Source organism: Lissotriton helveticus, chromosome 5_1, assembly GCF_964261635.1.
Source record: "Lissotriton helveticus chromosome 5_1, aLisHel1.1, whole genome shotgun sequence".
Lineage (NCBI taxonomy): Eukaryota > Metazoa > Chordata > Amphibia > Caudata > Salamandridae > Lissotriton > Lissotriton helveticus.
In genome coordinates, this window is record NC_136065.1 from 1614949668 (window position 1) to 1614971139 (window position 21472).

Consider the following 21472-nt stretch of genomic DNA (forward strand, 5'->3'; position numbering starts at 1 on the left):
CTGGCTCACCCATGTCACCCTCTGTGTCATCACAGCACCCTCTGGTTCACCAGTGTACATTATTGGGGCAAAGCAAAGCACTGCCATCCTCTGTCAACACTGGCACTCTGGTTCACCCATGCCACCCTCTGGCTGGCACACCCATGCCACCCTCGGTGTCATCACAGCACCCTCTGATTGACAAGTGAGTGTACATTATTGTGGCAAAGCAAAGCACACCTGCTAAGTGCTTTAAGTTTTGCAAACAACAACACCTGCCCTACCCCAACTGACATTAATGAAGGCTGGCACCTGCTTGTCTGCTCCCTTTCCTTTTTGTTGCAATGTAAAAAATTTTTTACAGGATGCAATGGCATACTTGTAACTATTCTGTGATTGTCAGAGCAGGGTCACACAATAGTTGCAAGTAGGCAACCGGATTCTGGAGGGCCCCTTCAGGAAGCACTACAGGGAAATGGTTACAAATGATGAGCTCAAACTTTTGCACCTGCTCGTTGGTTTTGCTTTTGCAAAAATCGTTTTTTGGTAATTTCGCCCTATTCGCGAGGCGCGGCGTCGTGCGAACTCGACCGTGGAAGACGCGAACTCGTGCGAGTTACCCCAAGGTTGAGTACGGGCGCCGGCATTTTGTTTGCGTGACGTATTTCCGTTTCCGCCCGCTATGTGTAATCTCGCGGCATAAGCGCCTTGCGAATGCAAGTTCGCTCGAGTTTGCGAGAGAAATCGCGTGCGAACTTACTTACGCGCACGTGATCGGGCCGCCATCTTGTTTTTCATTCATTCCTATGTGTCTGGGCATGGTGTTTCTTTCCTCTCTATATCTCTGCCATCCTTTGCTTGTTTTAATATTTTTTTTGATCTATTTAACTTTTTTTCTATCCCTCTAGTTTTCTAGGTCTATAATTTTGTGTTTTAGGCTACTTTTGTTTACTTTTCAACTACTTTTTTAAACTTTTATTTTCTTCTTCCCTAGTCTTATTCTTTTTCATTTTGTCTCCTTGTTCCTAACACCTGCCCAGACCATGGTGAAGACAGCTGTGAAGCTGCCCAAGACGGGCCCCGCAGCCCGTGCCCGGCTCCCGTGTGGCCGTTTGAGTGCGGAAATGGTGGTGCCCAGGGATATCTTCAGCCCTGAGGAGGTGGGCGCACTCGTTTTCTATGTACAGCGCCGCCTCCCCAGGACCATCGCGGCAGGCGGCAGGATCGCTGGTGGCTACACCAACCGCCAGGAGCGACGGAAGCAGTGGGAGCAGGTGTGCCAGGCCCTGTTTGACATCTCGGGGGTCCAGCGCACCTACAACCAGGTGACCCACCGCTGGACCGATATCCTGGACCGAGAGCGCGACCTGCTCGACCTGCTGGGAGTGGAGGTCCCCGGGCTTGGTGAGTAGTAGTAGCAATTTTTTCATCACTCACCACTCTGTTTTTTTTCCTGCTCTGTGTGTTATATTGCAAATGTTTGCTTTAACTTTTTTACAAAGAGCAATAATGCTGCCGATTACATTGATAGGAGAGGTAAATTAATATTTCAAAATCTTCTGTGCATTTCAGGTGCACTGCTCTCCTTCTCTGTGGCGGTGACACTGCTTATTTGTTTTCTATTTTGTGTTCATTTAATTGGGCTGAGTAATGTATGAGTGTACTTTACAGAACTGCGTAATGCTAGACACAAAGGGGCAGATTTACAAGCCCCTTGCTCCACGTTTACGCTGCCTTACCTGACGCACAGCGACGTAAACGTGGCGCATCCCTGCGAGTCATGTACAACGTGATGCATCTAGGGAGATGCGCCACGTTAAGGCCTGGGCCTGCGCCACAATGGTGCGTTCCCACGCAGGGGGGGGGTGGCGGTCAGGCAGCTGTGCGCCTCGCAAAAGTGCCTGCGTGAAATCTACAAGATTTAACGCAGGCACTTCCGCGACGCTGCTACGTCAATTCTTTATGCCTGCTTGCTTGAAGCAGGCGTAAGGACTGATGCGGTATGTTGAGTATTGGGCAGCCCTGAGCATTGCTAGAGATGCGCCCCTCTTTCGTCACGAGATGCGTCACGCATCTCTGCCTACCCTTGCGCCAGGGTTTGCCGCATTGTAATTGCGGCGCATCTGCCGTGACGCAAGGTTAGTTTTGCGTTAATCATTTTTTCTGGTGCACCTCTGGAGGTGTGCAGCCCAGAACTCGTAAGTATGCCCCTAAGTGTCAGATTAGCAATTACCTGTGCATCCCTGCAAAGTGTGCGGCACGCCAGCACCACCCATGGTGCGCCGTATTTTACAATGCGGCACACCATGGTCCCAAAACGTCACCGAAGCGTTACGCATCGGTGCCGTAAAGGCGGCTCATTGATGGAGTTGCGTTGCAACTATGGCGCAGCTCCAGCAATGCTGCGTCAAGCTGTACGTCTGCTTCATGCAGGCGCAGGGTTTCAGTGACGCATCATTGTCCTAAATGACTGATTGAAATTTTATATATTCCCCATAGCCACTCTTAGCATGCGTTCCTGTGCAGGAACGCAATCCCTTGCGCTGGAACGCTCCCTTATGGCGCAGGGCTTTAGAATGGGATGCATCTCCCATATGCGTCACTTTGTTAATATACGCCACACCATGGCGCCTCTCTTGTTGTGGCGCTGCGTCACAAAAGTGACGCATGAACGGAGCAAAAGAGCTGCAAGGGGCTTGTAAATCTGCCCCTAGAGTAGAGGCTCAGGTGCAGTCCTTCCTTTGTAGCCCTCTTTTTGGCTGAAATAGTTGGTTCTTGTTCTTTCTAAATGTTTGATTTGGTTGACAAGGACATCGACAAGCAGCAATCATCAATGTTTTCTGTTCTTTCTTTCATGTTGTACGTCAGGTCCGCCCAGGGGCAAGCGGACGGAAAAGGAGGATGCTGTGGCTCCAAAGGAGGAGGATGCAGGCCAGGGCGGCGAGTGCTCCTTTGCTGGCCCCAGTAAGTTTTCATTTAAATATAGAGGACCTATTGTTGTCCAAGCGTTCCTAATTTAATTTTTTCGAAATAGTGTTTAGATAGGAGCAAAATCCATAATACTACTGTTGCAGGGACAATTCTCCACAAACCGAACTATGGACACCAAAGACCAGAGTAATAATATTTCAGAGTGGCGTGTTTGGCACACTGTATAAACCTGGTAGTGTCAGCGGCACGGACTCCTCCTTGCAAAAATTGCAAAACCTTTCTCTCAGTCACTCTAGTCTGGAGGACCAAAAACCACAGAGTCTATTCAAGTTTAAAAGCTTTATTAAAAGTTAAAGTAAACACATATATTAAAATTAAGTTAGCTGGAAAATGGAAATGGAAAAGTGCTTGGTGCTGAGTTGATGAGTAATGGAACACATTTCTTGTGGTCGAGCCGAGCTTTCACCTGAAGTTGATGTTGCTCTTGTCCTTAGAAGTCCAGCTTCTGTCTGTTCAGAGAAAAATGGTGTGTGTTAAAATTAAGCAAGCATTCATCAATTGTGACAAAAAAGTGCAGCAAGACAACAGCCTTCCCTGGAAGGAGGGACATTTATACTTTAGACTAGAGTAGACAGTCAATTACTTTTTCTGTTGTTTTCACATTCTTCATTCCTAGACCAAATACTAGTGAGTGGTGTAATCTAACATTCTTAAATCTACTTTGTAGGTGGAACATCTGGTGGCGGGTCCAGCTCGGATGTGGTAATAGTGATCGACTCCGAGTCCGAGGACCACTCTGGGGAGGAGGCGGCGCAAGAGGCCCAAGAACAGACTGTGAGGAAGCAGACAGTGGTGGTGGCGGGTACAGGTAAGCTGGATCATGGTACTATCTGACTCTTAGATAGCATATGATGTGTATCTACAGAGAGTAGACGGTCACTGGATGAACTACGAACATACTGTGAAATGTTTCCAGGGGGGGTGCAACATCATCACCATCTCCTGAGTCCTACTCCTGACATGATTGAGCACAAGTATTAAATACATTTTTTTTAAATCTAACACGACATAGAGCTTAAATAAACAAAGAACCCCATAGGGGGAAGAGAAAAATCTTGTGCGGCACCACAGCAGACGACCTGGCAACTACATTAAAACAGAGGGAAAAATAAAAAATTGCCAGAAAAAAACAATTCAATCTAAATCAGGAGGATGTGGTTATAGAGCATGGGTCCTCACAAACTTTCTCTCGGGGCCAAATTGACAGTGTGGTTTGTGGCCAATGGCCGCACCGAAGGGGGCAGGGTCAGTGGGGGAGGGGGGTGGATCTAGAGCAACAAAAAAAAACTATGACCATGAGGTTGAACTCATGCCCCTCCCTGCGGACGCCCATGATACTGGCCTGAATAGTTTTGTACTGCGCTGGCTAGTTGCTAGTTGTACTGTGACACAACTTCCTGCTGAATCATTTTGTGTTAATCATATTCTTAAAGAGCATTGGTTACAGATTATGTCTTTCTTTCTTCATATAGTTGGTCATACTACAACATCAAAACCTACAAGGAGTATGCAGGCTGTACTGGCCCGGCAACGGAGGCTGGATGCTACTGTTGCCCAATATCGGCGGCTGGTGGAACTGGAGGGGGACGACACGCAATCCAGTACATCGAATGGGACATCTGCATCCTCCTCCGTGACCCCACGTTCTGCCGGTCATCGCAGTGCTCCGGCGAAACGGAGCCATGCTGTCAGACGCCACCGCCGAGCAGCAAAGGCTGCACCTCACAGTACTGTAAAGGCTCGCTTGCGCCGTGCAATCCACAGAGTGTGCGACCTGGAGGCGGAGGTCCGGAAATTGAAAGAATACCAAAATTTGTTGGAAGGCCTCCGCTTAGATCACGCCACCTTCCGGGAGCAGTACGATGCCCTGGCCCTAAGGCATGATGCCCTGGAGGCCAAAGTCAACACCATGCATCCTTAGAGTGTCCCTTGCCCCTTTTTTAGTGACTTTTGGGGGGTGGGAATTGGGAGTTGGGGTTTTTGGGGACTTTTGAAGGACTATTTATTTGTTGGGGTTAGGGAGGGTCTTGCGGGAGTTTATTTTGTTAGGGATATAAAAATTCACTTTTTCAAACTTTATCTGGGCATACTTGTTTTTTACTACTTTAGAGCCTGGTGGGTGGTGGTTTTGCAGTAAGTTTGTTTTACTGAACACTGTCATCGTGTTGGTTCACGTGTAATTGGCCAAATGTTTTCCAAATTTAATGCCTTTCAGAGAGTTTGTTAATTCAAGAGTCCTAGGACTTTACTACTAGTACCACTGTCACTCTCTCGCCTCTCCTAATACTCCATTATACTACCTCCCATCCAAACGCTTATCTTACCTGTAATTTGTGTTTGAGGGCTGGCTCCACCTGGAATTCACATTGTCCTAAAGCGTTCTGCAGCAGGGCCCCAACTGGAGTTTCCTGGCGTGGATTTTCTGCAAAACAAAAGCAATCAACATTAGAAATGTGGCAGCGGTGCTCACAGACCCCGAAAACCTAGAAGCCCCACAGACAGCACCCCTAAGACAGGCAAGCGAGCAATAATAACACCTAAACGTTCACGTGTAATTGGCCAAATGTTTTCCAAAGTAAATGCCTAACCAATTTCATCCCTTAATAGACCTTGCCAGCAATGGCCCAGCCAAGACCCGTAAACCCAAGCGCAAACAAGTTTGACACCCCCCAAACAGCCAAAAAGCAACTCGGGGAAAAAAAGTCACACTTAGCAAAATGTATTTAAATGAGGACTCACTACTTCCAGTACCTCTTTAGGGGACTCGTCAACGTAAGTTTCTTCATTGTGCAGAATCCAGGCATCAGCATTACGGGAAATGGATAGGGTGAGTCTGGAGGAGGAGGATAGACGACCAGGACTGAGTTCTTGTCAACTAACTGTTGTGAACCTGAGGAATGCTGCGGCATCAAAATCAAGACAGTTCTGCTGATGGGCTTGTTGTTTGATTGAGTGATTACAGTTTTGTTGTGAATGTGATGAAGCACTTGCTAAACAAAGAAAGACAGACACACAGGAATAAAAGTGAATAAGGACGAAAAATAAAGTCAATGAATAATTGACTCATTTTCAGAACTCGCTGTCAGGGAAGCAGAACTCGTCCTCATACTCTGCAAATTCAATCGGTAGTACTTCTGGTAACTGAGGAGAACTTTCCTCAGGTAGGTCGGTGTCCTCTTCTTCCTGCGTGCATTCTCGTACTTTGTAATCTGGTGGTATGAAGTGCTGGTTCATCTTTATCATGGTGAGCCGCTCCACATTTGCGGGCAAGAGGCGGGACCTTTTGCAAGTCACAATGCCACCAGCAGAACTAAAAACACGTTCTGAAGACACGCTTGCGAGTGGGCAAGATAAGTAATTGATAGCCAGGTTGGTGAGCTCTCGCCATATGTTTCTTTTCCCATGCCAATACGCCAATGGGTCCTCAGTAATATTGACCGCTGTTGAGTCATCCAGATAGGCCTGCACCATTGAAAGAATGTCCTCCCGGATTCCTGTACTTTGCACTTCTGTGTCCTTTCTGGGACAAGGAAACCCTAGCTCACTTAGCCAATCCGCTTCAGACATATCGCCTGGGCCTGGTGCAGATGATACGGTTGCTGGTGTGGTTAACGGCTCAGAGGAAAAGTCACTCACTTCTACCACAGGCACAGATGCAGAAGTGCTTTTTTGGGACGCCTGATGGCCTGCTGATTCACTAGTAGTACTGTCTTCTCCTACAGTTTCCTTCCGCTCTCTTTCAAAACGAATGGCTGACTGAGCTAGCCAACCTTTGTACTCTGTAACATCTGATGTTTCAAAAGGAATTATTACTTTGCCAAACAATGGCTTTTTGTAACGTGGATCCAGAATAGTAGCACAAATGTAGTGCTGTTGTTTCTTGATATTTACAAGCCGTTTATTGCTAACTAGGCGTTGTAATAATCTCTGCGCCAACTCATATGCTTCATTCTTTCCAGCATCTTTTAATTCGGAAGACACCACTTTGACTTGGTGCTCGAGCTTCAGCAACAATGGGATAGCTTTGCTCAAAGAACAGTCCTCCCTGCTGACGTCACGCGTGAAGACCTCAAAAGGACGAAGCATGTCTGTCAGGCTTTTAACTAGCTGCCATTGCTCCACCGCTAGCATCATTTCTGTCGTATCACCACCCAGGTTGTAGAAATACTCATTGACTACTGGAAACAGCTCATGCAGACGCTCAAGCATGTAGAAGGTTGAGTTCCAACGTGTTGCCACCTCCTGGATAAGTGCTTTCACTGGCATTCTAAGTACATTTTGCTGGCGCCTCAGCTCCTTCCGGGCCTTAAAAGAATGGTTGAAATGTGTGCATATTCTTCTATAGATGGTCAGTATTTTGTCGACTGCGAGTTCTTTTTTCAAGAACTTTTGCACGACAAGGTTCATACAGTGCGCCAAACACGGCACTCTGAAATAGTAACCGTTCTCCATGGCCTTAACTACATTGCTGCCATTATCAGTAGAAACATAACCAACCTTGCAATTTCTTGGGGGCAGCCATTGCGAGACCTTTTTGTTAAAGTCATCCAAAATGTTGGCTGCAGTATGAGTTTTCTCCATGCCAAACATGGCTAATGTTGCATGTTTACGAGCACCCTTAAAAATCTCGACCAAGTCACCACCTGCATTTATCTGTTTTGCAACCCCTGAAAAAGAGACCCAGTGTGCAGTGATGCACATGTAATCAAGGGCTTGGCAACTGGTCCACATGTCTGTTGTCAGGTGTATAGTGTGAACAGCACTCTTCTGCAAAGCTGCCCCAACCAACTCAAGCACCTCTTTATGTAGTGCTGGAACAGCAACCCTGGCAAAATAGAACCGGCTAGGAACCTTCCATTTAGGGGCCAGTGTTGCCACGAGTTCAATAAAACCCACACCTTCGACAAACGAAAAAGGGAGAAGGTCCACCGCTAGCATTTTAGCCAGCTTAGTGTTATACAGGCGTACAATTGGGTGGTTGCGTTGAAATTGCGCATCTGAGGAGAACATGTTTGTAATGGTGCGCTGGACAAATTTACTGGATGATGCTGATGCCTTCTTCGACCCACTTCTGCTCAGTGTTGACATTTTCCGCATTGGTGTGTCTCCCAGACTCTCAGTGTGCCTCCTATGTGTTCCGGAGGGTGTGGTGCTGCCAGGGATACTGGGTGCAACCGGACAAATGTCTGACGCTTCTTCTACCTCCCCGTCATCTTCAGATGAAACACCTAGTATGGGTATATTTTGGCCACTTGCCCTTTGGGATTGCTTTCCCTTGATGTTTGCTAGGTGTGCAAACCATACGACAGCGTGCCTTCTTTTAAGATGACCTATCTGGCTTCCGGTTCCATAGTTGGTACCAGTCTTACCACGGCTAACTCTAGTCTTACAAATGCAACAAACGGCTATGTTATCATACTTTGTATGGACACTAAAAAAGTTCCAAACTGGGGACTGGAAACTTCTGGTTTTGGCGCACGAGATGATACTGCCAATGCCAGATGAAGCAGTGGTGGATGAGCCTTGCAGACATCTACTGGGTTGTGCAATTATTGCAGCAACCCTACTTGAGGGAGTCGAGCTGGATGGAGTCCCCCTCTGGGGAGAAAATATGGGAGCTGTAGGTTTTGTTGAACTTGTTGTACTACTTGACTGCGTTGCTGGTGCTACCAGTGCCACGTCGCCAGGGTCACGCTCAGCATGACGTCGGGATAGGGTATAAATGTCTGTCTGCTGCATGGCCGGTGTGGCTGGAATGACGTGTGTGATGACTAGGTCATTGCTGTCATCCTGTTCAACAACATCAGAATGCACCACTTCATCAAGTCCGACGTTCGGATCCATAAGTATGAGCTTTCCGGGGCCCTTCCTTTTAACATTTGATACCTTTCCCAGCTCATGGTGTGCCTCCCTCTCAGACGTCGGAGATGGTTGCCAATCTAGATCCAGATCATCTGATAGAGCGGGGCTTGAAGAGGAACTTCTACACACACTCCTTGATCTTTTCCTTGCTGGGGAGCTGGGAGAAAATGAATCATCAGGAGGAGTGCCTTCGTCTTCCTGACATGATACCCCGGCTCCAAAGTCAATTTCCTCCTGTGCCCCTACTTCTGGAAGAACAACCATTGTGGGCACTTGCACTGCTCCATGTGCCGCTACATGGGCCTCTTCACTGACCTCTACTTGCAACTCTCCATGGACCTCTCCTTCTCGGCCTTCTCCTTCTCGGCCTTCTCCTTCTCGGCCAGCTCCTTCTCGACCAGCTCCTTCTCGACCAGCTCCTTCTCGACCAGCTCCTTCTCGGCCAGCTCCTTCTCGGACAGCTCCTTCTCGGACAGCTCCTTCTCGGACAGCTCCTCCTCGGACAGCTCCTTCTCGGCCAGCTCCTTGCGCATGTACTTGTGCTTGTACTAGTAGCCCATGCAGTTGTTGTTGCGGCTTTGCTTGTTGAATAGTACTTGTGAGATGAGTTACAACCTGTGTTGATGGTGTGCTGCTACTTTCTTGCGATGAGCCAACATCACTGGTTGTTGGTGATTGAACCACTAAACAGGCTACCTGTGCAGCACTCATGGTGGGCCTTTGTTTTTTCCACAAAAATTTAGTGGTCGAGCCACCAGTCTCCTTGGTAAGTGGTGCCACTTGCTTCTTCTTCTCCTTAGTAGAGACATCTTTCTTGCAAGAGGAGCTACGGGCACCTCTTTTTGGAGCCATCTTCTTCAGATGTCGGAACAGCAGGCCGCAGCAGGACTTCTTCCTGGCACTGATGCTCAACGATGATGTGGAGTTATTGACTTTGTGCACCTAAAAGCAAACGAAGACAGAGGAACAACAGTAAATATATGTTGCATATGTAGCGCTTCAATAAATAGTTTGAAAGTAGGCATTTATGAATACACACGTGCACACCACACAATATGGAAATTTCAAAATTAAGAATTGCTAAATTTTTGGGAAACAGGAATTTAACATTGATCCAAGAGAGCACACACAGAGAGGGTTATAGTTTCATGTACCACTGACTCCCCCTGGGCACAATGGGTGAAAGCAAGGCAAAATGGGTGCAGGCCTATGGCACAAAGCTCACTGCCTGCCTTCAAAATGGCCGCTTGACCCCCATCCACATGGCCAGGACCATGCCTCAAAATGGCCCCCACCAACATAGCCAGCCCCCAACCCCTACTCCAAAAAGTCAAAAAACACAACACCAATCAAATCACCACAATCCAATGCCATCCATCAAGTTTCAGAAGGTTTATGCTGCCTGCTGGTGGTTTTCTGGTGCAGAATTGCAAATTTTGCAATTTCGCGAGAGCGAGATTGTTGCTTCACGACGCGAACGTGGCGAAAAACCAGCAAAATCCGCGAACAGACCGATTCTGGGCCCCCTGGGCATGATAAAATCACAGCACACTGGGTGCAGGCCTATGGCACAAAGCACACAAACTGGCTTAAAAAATGGCCCCTAGACCCCCACCCACACGGGACCAGGCAATAAAATGGCCCCCACCCACATAGCAAGCCCCCAACACCACCCCAAAAAGTCGTAAAACACACAAAAATCACCACAATCCAATGCCATCCATGCCCTGGCCAGAATCATGTTAAAATTCAACAAAAGAGTTGTATCATGCATGCACCCATATCTAAGCCTGGTAGTTTTCAATTCATGTGCAGAATTGTAATTTTTACAATTTCGCAAGTGCGAGATTGTTGCTGCGCGGCATGCGAGCAGTGCGAACACAGGCACATTTTTTTTCTTTAAATCCGATTTTCGGGTAATCCGCGGGAGTTCTAGGCCCCCTGGGCATATTGAAAGAAATCAGAGCTTGACCCCATCCACATGGCCAGGACCTGCAGGACCATGCCTCAAAATGGCCTCCCACCAACATAGCCAGCCCCCAACCCCATCCCAAAAAGTCGAAAAACACACACAAAAATCACCACAAACAAACAACATCAACTTATCAACTTACTTGTGAAATCAAATTTCGAATCCAAAAGTAATCCAAAAGGCCTCAAAGCCAAATCTCCAGCAGCATCCACAAAAAGTAATCCTTCCCAGTCAAGATCGAATTCAAAGTGGCCAGGAAATGGACTAAGCAATGGGAGGAGCTTGCTGGACAGGAACAGGAAGTTGGAGACTGGGTCACTTCCTTCACCCCTCCCCAATTGTAATTTTTGTAATTTCGCGAGTGCGAGATTGTTGCTGCCCGCGCCGCGGACCGCGAGCAGTGCAAACACAAGCAAAAAATCCGCTTCGCGCGGATTTGCATATTTTCGCTACATCCGCGAGAGTTCGCGGATTGCGGATTTACCGAAAATCCGAAAAATCCGCGAGCGGAACGGATTTTGCGCCCATGCTTAGTCCTTGGATGCTTGATTCCAGTCCGGGAAAGACATGGCTTGGCAGTTCGGGCTGGACTGTTCCCATGAGGCACAGGGTCAAGGCTGATTTGCATATGGCCATGTCTGACCTGGGGTGGTGTGGAGTGCAAAAAAACGATGGATTTAGGCCCAGATCTCTGTACTGGGGTGAATGTATGACAATGTTCTGCATTCTGTCCATCACCTGTTGTTTTTGCCTTTGTCGCCCTGAGTGGGATGGGTATGCTCAGACGTGAGTGCCATGCTCTCCACACCACTGGAGTCAAGCTATCCAGGCTGATGACGGCTGATAGCCAGAAACCGGTCCTTGGATGCTTGAATCTGGTCCGGGAAAGACATGGCTTGGCAGTTCGGGCTGGACTGTGCCCATGAGGCACAGGGTCAAGGCTGATTTGCATATGGCCATGTATGACCTGGGGTGGTGTGGAGTGCAAAACAACGATGGATTTAGGCCCAGATCTCTGTACTGGGGTGAATGTATGATAATGTTCTGCATTCTGTCCATCACCTGTTGTTTTTGCCTTTGTCGCCCCGAGTGGGATGGGTATGCTCAGACATGAGTCCCATGCTCTCCACACCACTGGAGTCAAGCTATCCAGACTGATGATGGCTGATAGCCAGAAATCGGTCCTTGGTTGCTTGATTCCGGTCCGGGAAAGACATGGCTTGCCAGTTCGGGTTGCACTGTTCCCATGAAGCACAGGGTCAAGACTGATTTGCAAATGGCCATGTCTGACCTAGGGTGGTGTGGAGTGCAAAAAAACGATGGATTTAGGCCCAGATCTCTGCACTGGGGTGAATGTATGACAATGTTCTGCATTCTGTCAATCACCTGTTGTTTTTGCCTTTGTCGCCCCGAGTGGGATGGGTATGCTCAGACGTGAGTGCCATGCTCTCCACACCACTGGAGTCAAGCTATCCAGGCTGATGACGGCTGATAGCCAGAAACCAGTCCTTGGATGCTTGAATCTGGTCCGGGAAAGACATGGCTTGGCAGTTCGGGCTGGACTGTTCCCAGGAGGTACAGGGTCAAGGCTGATTTGCATATGGCCATGTCTGACCTGGGGTGGTGTGGAGTGCAAAAAAACGATGGATTTAGGCCCAGATCTCTGTACTGGGGTGAATGTATGACAATGTTCTGCATTCTGTCCATCACCTGTTGTTTTTTCCTTTGTCACCCCGAGTGGGATGGGTATGCTCAGACATGAGTCCCATGCTCTCCACACCACAGGAGTCAAGCTATCCAGGCTGATGACGGCTGATAGCCAGAAACCGGTCCTTGGATGCTTGAATCCGGTCCGGGAAAGACATGGCTTGGCAGTTCGGGCTAGACTGTTCCCATGAGGCACAGGGTCAAGGCTGATTTGCATATGGCCATGTCTGACCTCGGGTGGTGTGGAGTGCAAAAAAACGATGGATTTAGGCCCAGATCTCTGTACTGGGGTGATTGTATGACAATGTTCTGCATTCTGTCCATCACCTGTTATTTTTGCCCATAATGTACACTGAGACAAATTTTAGTGGGTGGTGAAGACTACTGTATGGAAATCTCAGAGCTGATTCACAAATGGGAAATGCAGAATTCCATTAGTATAACAACAATCAAAATATTTGATCAAAATTAAAATAAATATTGTGACACAAAATATTCACAAAAGGGATATGTAGAACACACAGAATCTATTTTAAACAAAAATCTTTAAAAACAGAAAACAGTACTATGTTAATTTTGCAACCTGCGCCTCACACAAAGGGCATACATTTTGTCCAATAGTCTGTGAGGACATAGCATAAAACACCAGCACAAGAACTAATAAGAAATAAACTAAGGGCCCGATTTCGATGCAGTTTGGAAATCATTCCGACCTAATTGGTTTGGCAATGGTTCCCGACTGACTCAGATCGGTAGAGTCTGACCGACCGATTACTATGCATCCAAATGCTTCCAGTTACAATGCGGCCTGACTCCCTTTGACTACAATGGGAGACTATGTTGCAAACAAATGCATAGGCTCCCATTGATGAAAGGGGTGGTTGGAGAAAATCAGGCACATTTTGCTGGGCACCCCGTGGTGCCTGCCACACTGTGCATGGCTGGTAAGGGAGGGAGCAATGGGTACAACCACGGGCCCGATTGGAAAGGCTCTGTGTGCAGGGGGGCCCACTACGGGCCCCCAAATACTGATTCAGACTGCCGATCTGAGTTGGATGGCACGATTCGGAAAGGCCGCCCATATCAAGCATCGTACTTAGTTGTTTGGAAACTCGGCCCATAGAGACATACAATTCTGCTCTGTAAGGCCCGGTCATTCCGAATGCCGTCAGATTCAGATTGGGACGTTTAACTCACATCGTAATCGGTCAGCCGGAAACCTTTCTAATTCAATCCCGATCCGATTCAGACAGAACAAATGCCGTTAGGAGGCCTTCCAAACTGCATTGGAATAGGAGCTTTAATGTTTTTAATTTGCTCATCACTACTGACCAAAGAAGGCATACCTGTGTGCTATTTCCTACCGTAGAATGACCATTGTTTTTCCATCAAAGTAAATGCTTTTAACCAGACAATGTTTTAGAAACATCAGTCCAATGCAACAAATATTGTCGAAAACAGCATAGCATTGCTAAGATGGATTTTGGTGAGGAAATGCTTACTCGTAATGTTTGCCATACAGATATGCTCAACATGGAGCTACCAAACATGGAGGGGAAATTCCACGAGAAAGCACATGGTACAAAATGATTTAAGCTATGTTACGTTATGTCAGATGTTTCAAAAGATTCAAGATGAGTGCTGGCCAGCAGATATGTTACATTAAAATATATATTAACACTGTTTTGAAATAAACATGTGTTACCTTCCCAGAAAAAAATGTGTCATCCATGTGTCTTGTTCAGTTTCAGGTCTATGTCTTGAATGGATTGAAGGTAGGCGTGATACCTTTTTACCTCCTAAAGCGTTCTTAACCAATTTTCAGGCAATTCTTAGCCTATAACCGTACCCTTAGTACAAAGAAAACAAGCCATCCTTGTGCGATTAGCAAAATAACCTCTATAGGAACTTTATGATGTATTCTCACCTTCTTCTGAATCCAACTTAATAGACAAAAGTGATGATCTTTGCCATTATGGTTGCTTAAGGAGAAAATATTGTGAACAAATTAAGTATCCCAGGTACATCTATTTTTCCTGCCTTCTTTCTGCTTGACAAAAGAATCTCAGTTTCATCTAGTGGCGAAATTGAAACCTATCCAGTTTGATCTGCATCTGTACACCGTTGCATGGTGTATGTTGCTGAGTATATTGTCAAAATCAGCATAGCATTGATAAGATGGATTTTGGAGAGGAAATGCTTACTCGTAATGTTGCATTGTGTATGTTACTGAGTGTTAGAAATGGGATCTCTGGTTGGCTAAGGCTTGCGCCAAAGCCAGGCAGAGACCACCACTCTAGACAGGGCAAGGGAGTTACATGCCAAAGATGGCCGCTGATCACCCCCTTGGTTGCTTGGCACGAGCAGTCAGGCTTATCCCGGAGGCAAGGTGTAAAGCATTTGTGCAACACACACAGCAACACCATGCTAGGAACACCACAAAAGGAACTCCACACAAGGTTATATAAATAATGGACTTTGTATTATCATAAAACACATTAAATGGTAATCACAAAACATACACTGTGCCAACTGGCCCTGGGCAATATTTACAGGGGATTATATACACATGATAGGGCCATGTGGGTCACTGTCAGAATCATCACTTAGTAAAGATAATAGATGTAGACATATAATAAATGTAGAACACAACCAGTAATTACTGGCAACCACTATACTCAGCATCCTGTAACCATGAATCATATTAGGCGCGGTATCACATTAGGCGAGAAAAACATTCTGCGCCAACCTCATAGGCTTAAACATATTGGACCATAACCTCCTAAGCATAACTCACATTAGTAAAAACTCTTACTAACATAAACCGCAGTAGGGAATAACTCATACCTAAACCACAGTAGAGAATACCTGAAACAAAAACACAGTATGGCAAACCTCATAATCATAAAAACATATTTAGAGGCATAATTCAGGGTGCGTAAATCATAGTATATAAATTACATTTCTTACCACCACATAACAACCTTAGGGCCTGGTGCCCAATAAACCTGACAGTCCCCCTGGCCATATGGCCATCTCAAAAGGGGCTCAAAAGCCCTATGTCCAAGAGTCAGGGTGCGCTGCCAATGCAGCTGGAGTCAGGGGTGGGCAAAATTGCGCAGACCTAACCGTTGCAGCTTGCACTAAGTGCTGCGTAGCTGTGAATGTATGGGGCAAAGGAGTGCATCTCACTCCTAACTCAACAGACATGCTCCCAAAGAAACGTTGCAGCTGCCCGTGTTGGTGCAGTGCAGCTGGTTCACAGTAAAGGGACCTTGGCACATCTGTGCCTTTGGGGCCTTACCGGGGCTCTATCAAATAATATTGCCCCCCTTTGTTGCAGCTGCCCACTGTCAGGTGGGGCCACGGGGAAAATCGCCAAACTTGTAGGGGACGGGCCGCTCTGGCCCTCTTAAACAAATATGCCCCCTTCAATAAATGAGGCCTACCATTGGGCCCTACGAGGAACTGGCACTCTTCGTGCCTTGGGAAGCCACAGGGTGGGCAAGCACCAATAGCGTGCCTCGCTATATCCCCTCCCCCCATTTCCACTCACCGGAATTCTTCTGCAACATGCGGGGCTCTTGCTCATCAGCGCAGGTCCTCCAGCCAGAATAGAGCTCCTACAGCTCCAGCCATTCACATGCGGCAGGAGCAGGCACGAACAATGTGACTCGTGCCCCCTTCGCCGTAGACACCCAACAGGGCACCTTGCGAGTCTCTCCCTTTGACATGGAAGCCCCGCCAAACCACTTCTCCTCTCTGCAATTCCGTGGGCACGGAGCTTCTTTCGAAAGGCGGAAGTCCCACCCCATGACAGGCATCACACTGCCTGACTTCCGGCCCGAGCTACAGCAGCACAACGAGGGGTAGGCTCCCTCTAAAGTTAGAATATACAGTGGTTGGGCTGCCGCCAGAATAATGAAACCAGAAGCGGGGTGGCCACCCGCAAGATACAGAAAAATGCGGTGTGGGCACCCGCTGTTGAGGCATCATGGGGGAATCCCTACTATGGGGATTCCCTCTTCAAAGGGGGCAGCAGCACAGCGCTGCACAGCCCACACTTTTCCTTTTCAAGGGAAATTAGAAAAGAGCGCTCCCACTGCGCAAAATACAGACTAAAGGTCCTGAAGTTCCTGTCCAGAAAGGAAGAAGTCCATGGAGACCAAAGGGCAATGCAGGGTCCAAGGAGGCAAACCTTCTTGACAGCCCCCCCCCACCCCCCCAGGCCCCAGCAGCAGCATGCCCCGGCAGGATTCAGGAACAAGAAGTGAACCTTTTCATGGGGTCACAGCCTCTATATTTATACTACATTTCCCTTTGTGTAAAAGTGCAGGGCATGGGGGAACCAGATGCAACTGGTTCAGGGGGGATATGGAGTACTTTGTTTTGCCCAGCTCCTCTCCCCTTTGTCAGGTGGGGGCTCAGAGATCAGATATACCACAGGGGGCGAAACCAGCACTGTGAAGGGACTGCACAGCCCTATTCAGGTCCCAGGTGCAACTCCTCCCTCCCGTCTGCATGCAAATCTCTCTATTCATCACTTGGCTAACTCACTCTGTCTCCTGGAGCCACCCACACCCCTCAGCTCCTGTCACTCACAAGCAGGCTGGCAGACACATAGCACTCAGAAATGCCAACTTCTAAAAGTGGCATTTCTAAAATAACCATAATAAATCTGCGCCCACCATTGTGCAGCATTTATTCACACAATTTCAGACATACCAGACTTGACCATACTGCTTCTCTCTTAACAGGAATTTTCATTGACACACACTGATCAGGGAATCCCCAACGCGTTCCTATGGGAGGGCAGGCCAAGCTTACATATGTAACACAGAGAGCGCACACACTTTACACTGGACCACAGTGCTAAAGTGCCCAGAGGCCTAAAACCACTACCACCATGTCAGAGCGTAAGGCAACAAGTTCTGGGGTGAACCTGCCAAAAAGGGCCAAGTCCAACACTCAGGTTCCCTGCAGTTAAAATGTGGTTGCCTAATATAGGGAGTAATGTAATAAGTGAGAAGCTGGCTGCCTCACTGGGACATTTACATTTCACATAGGTAAAATAGCCACATTGAAAACCCTCCATGCTTATTCCTGTTGTCTGATAGGCCATTGAGAGTTATATCAAGATTGTTGTTATCAACTGAGGTTTTTTAATGTGTTTACCTTGATAATGGAGGGAGGGTGCACATAGTAGACCCTTCTCTAATTTAGAACAGACCAGAAATGAAAATAGAGGGTAAGATGAGAGCCTGAGACAACTACTTGAAGAAAAACTGTCAAAATAGGGAAACTTCATAAAAATAGTGCAGCGAACTAAGAAATATGAATAATTTAGACAAAATTGAGAATTAGTTGTGCTATGATAAAAACAGTGCTACAAGAAATCCTAGCTGAATGCAAACCAACCACCTAGCAAGATGTACATTTGGTAGGATTTTTAGAGGGAAGACAACATTTAGCTCATTTTCCTTTTTCCATTCAAGATTTGTTAGGACCTTATACATATAGTTGAAAATGAAGTTCAGAGTGATCAGAGAGATTAAGCATTAAAAGTGAATGGAAAATACCTTCAGATCTCAAAATACAGTAAGGCATGCAGGGGTGCCGGTCATTTGGCCTTCATGGACCTCAGCTCTGCCTTTGATAAGGTTAATAAAGATAAGCTGTGGCCTGAGCTGGGGTCCATCAGGTTCGAACCCGCTCTCATTGCCCTTCTGGTTGATCTCCATATTGGTTTGACAGGAGTGGATAAATATGGCACCAATAAGGAATGTAACCAGTCCTTTACACTAACACGAGGCTGCATCTTCCTGCAACTCCTATTCATTCTGTATATTAATAGGCTGGTGTGGGTATTCCCCAATAACTGCCTTGATGTACCTAGAGTAGGTGGTAGAACGGTGAATTTGTTTTTATGAAGCGCTGATGTGGTTCTAATTGGGCGCACAGACAGAAGCCTTCAGGACCTTTAAGGTTTATTTATTGTTTTTATGGATAGTCTAGATCTATCCGCAAATTTAAATAATCACATTTCATGGTGGTTGATCCTAAGAACACAGAAACTGCTAATTGGTCTGCCCTAGGCCATATTTTAAGTGGGGTGGGAAATTTCTCCTACCTTGGGCTTTTACTCAACTCCGGTCTTACTTGGCCATTGCTGATTAAGAAAATTGTTGAGAGTTTCAAAATGGTAATCTCTGCCCTGAACAACTTTGACAGTCGCCTTGGGAACAGGCCTTCAAAGCTATCGACTGATATATATAAGGCCAAATGTATCCCTAACGGCAACCTATGGGTGCGAGATATAGCCCTGGGTATAGCTCACGCTGTTTCACTCCATAGAATTCCGCAGAGTTGCCCAAAAACACTGCCGAATTCCGGAGTTCAGCAAGCAGACAGAGTATTTTATTATCAATTATCATTCACAAATTCCTATTCTATCTGTTGTCCAAAACATTGGACACTAAGGGGCAGATTTATGTCGGACTTGCGCCACGTTTACGCCACCGTTGCGTGACGCAATGGCGTGGAACCGTGGCGCATCCCTGCGACATATTTACAACGTGACGCATCTAGGCAGATGCGTCACGTTGTAAAGCCCTGCGCCACAGGAAACCTGCGTCAGGTTTCATGTGGGCGTTCTGTCGCAGGGTGGGCGTTCCCTCGTAGGAAAGCCCCGTAAAACTGACGCAGTGAAATCTACAAGATTTCACTGAGTCAGTTTTACGACGCTGCTGCGTCAAATCCTTACGCCTGCTTGAAGCAGGCGTAAGGAGTGACACACCACGTTATGTATGGGTGGCCTCTGTACATTGCAGGAGTTGCGTCGCACTTGCGACGCTACTTCAGCAATGCGCCACCCGTACACCACAAGATGCGTCACGCATCTGCCCTTCCTTGCACCATGGTGCGCCACATTGTAAATGTGGCGCATATGTGGTGCCGCAAGGAGGGAATTGCGTGACGCATCAGTTCTGGCGCATCCCTGCTGATTTGCAGAGATGCGCCAGAACTCATAAATCTGCCCCTAGATGTCCCTATTGCAGCAAATACATATGATTTCAACTACAGGTTTGAAGTTGGGGCCCACAAGACTTGTATAATCTACTACATGAAATGCAGGCACATGAATTAAAGCTACTTCACCTCCTGCATATCCTGCAAACAGTGCAGAGGTAGAGCCGACATTATCAGTCATAAGTTTGTAAACCACTCCCTTTAACTTGCATTGTGATCAGTCAGTCAGCAGGACAAATAAACGTATGATCTGAATTTGGTTACATTTATTTATTAATTGGTCCAGCTGCTGTAGTCATTTTGTTCCCATGATACTTTCAATTCAACAGTAACACACAGACAATATTTCAGTATACAAAAAAATTCTGTAAACTTCATATTAATGAGGACTGCTCTCAACAACACTCTATCTATACTTGTGTACCCTAGTACTGCTCCCAAAATGAAAAAAAGTATCACACACGCATGTCTGTCAGAAAAGAAGAATTGACATTACACTACAAAATGCAGAATATAAAGAAATAAAGCTGCAATAACCCTTTTTCTGGGGGGGCACTTCCGGCCCCCCCTGTACCATACCCTTTTTTGGCTTTTTGGGATAGTTTGCGCTTAGACCACCATGACAGTTTGTCCACATGAGGTATCGATGGCATATTTGCATCCTTTTCTTCCAACATCCAACATCTTCCAACATCCTAAAGATTCTAAAGGTACCCAAGGTTTGTGGATTACCCTGGGCAGGATGGAAAAGTTGGGCCAAATACAGCAACATTTGGGGTTTTGGGGGAAAAATGGGAAACAAGTGCTGCGGAAGAAAGCGTCTGTATTTTGTCTGCAGATGGTATCAATGAAGGATTTGTGGTGCTAATATCACCATCTTCTTGGCTTTCAGGAACAGGCAGGCTTTTGTCAGAAAACCAACATTTTCTACACAATTTTAGGATTTTTGGACATAGCCTATTTTTTGTGCTTTCAACCTCCTTCAACCTCCTTCCAGTTAGAGGTAGAAATGGTTGTGAAAACAATAATGGATCCCAACTATACATTTCTATAAATTAGTCAACATTTTGAAGCCAGCAAGGGGGCATTTGTGTAGATCCTTCAATGTTTTCCTATAGAAAGTAAGAGTTGAAATAAACAGTTATGGATATTGGGCTAAAAAAAAACAGCCCTGTGTGCCTACATTTTCACCAGTAAATCCTTCTAACTATGGTGGATTTTTTAAACCAATATACTGTTACGTTTGCAGGACCCTTTTGGTTGCAGGGATATATATGGCTTTTAGGTTCTCCAACAACCCGAGGTACCCAGACCCAAAAATTGAGCTGCACCTTGCAAAGATTTTTCATTGTGTACCAAGTATACATCAATTCATTTGATAAAATATAAAGAGTTAAAATAAGTATCAAGGTAACGTATGTATTTCTGTAATGGGAACAAGATATGGAGTTTAGAAGCAGTGGTTATTTCTGCATTTTTTAAATTAGCATGTAAATTAGAGGGTATTTTTCAAAACTACTTCCTTTGTACACATTGTTTTACATTTGAAAGGCAGAAATGCATAGAAAGATAAATGGTAATAACACTTATTCTACTATTATGTGTTCCCCTAAGTCTCATGATAGAACTGGTACCTCATTTGTGTGGGTAGGACTAGAGCCCGCAAGGCCACAAAGTGATCACATTACATTTTTCCCCTGAAAACTGACCCTTTTTCTTGCAACGTGCCTAGCTGTGGATTTTGTGCCCTAGCTCAGCTGGTACCTAGGGAAACCTAGCAAAGCTGTGTATTTTTAAAACTATACACCTAGGGGAATCCTGGATTGGGTGACTTGTGTGGCTCTAACAAGGGTCTGTTACCCAGAATCCCTTCCAAACTGTGTCAAAGAAAACACATTTTCCTCACATTTCTGTGATGGAAAGTTCTGGAAT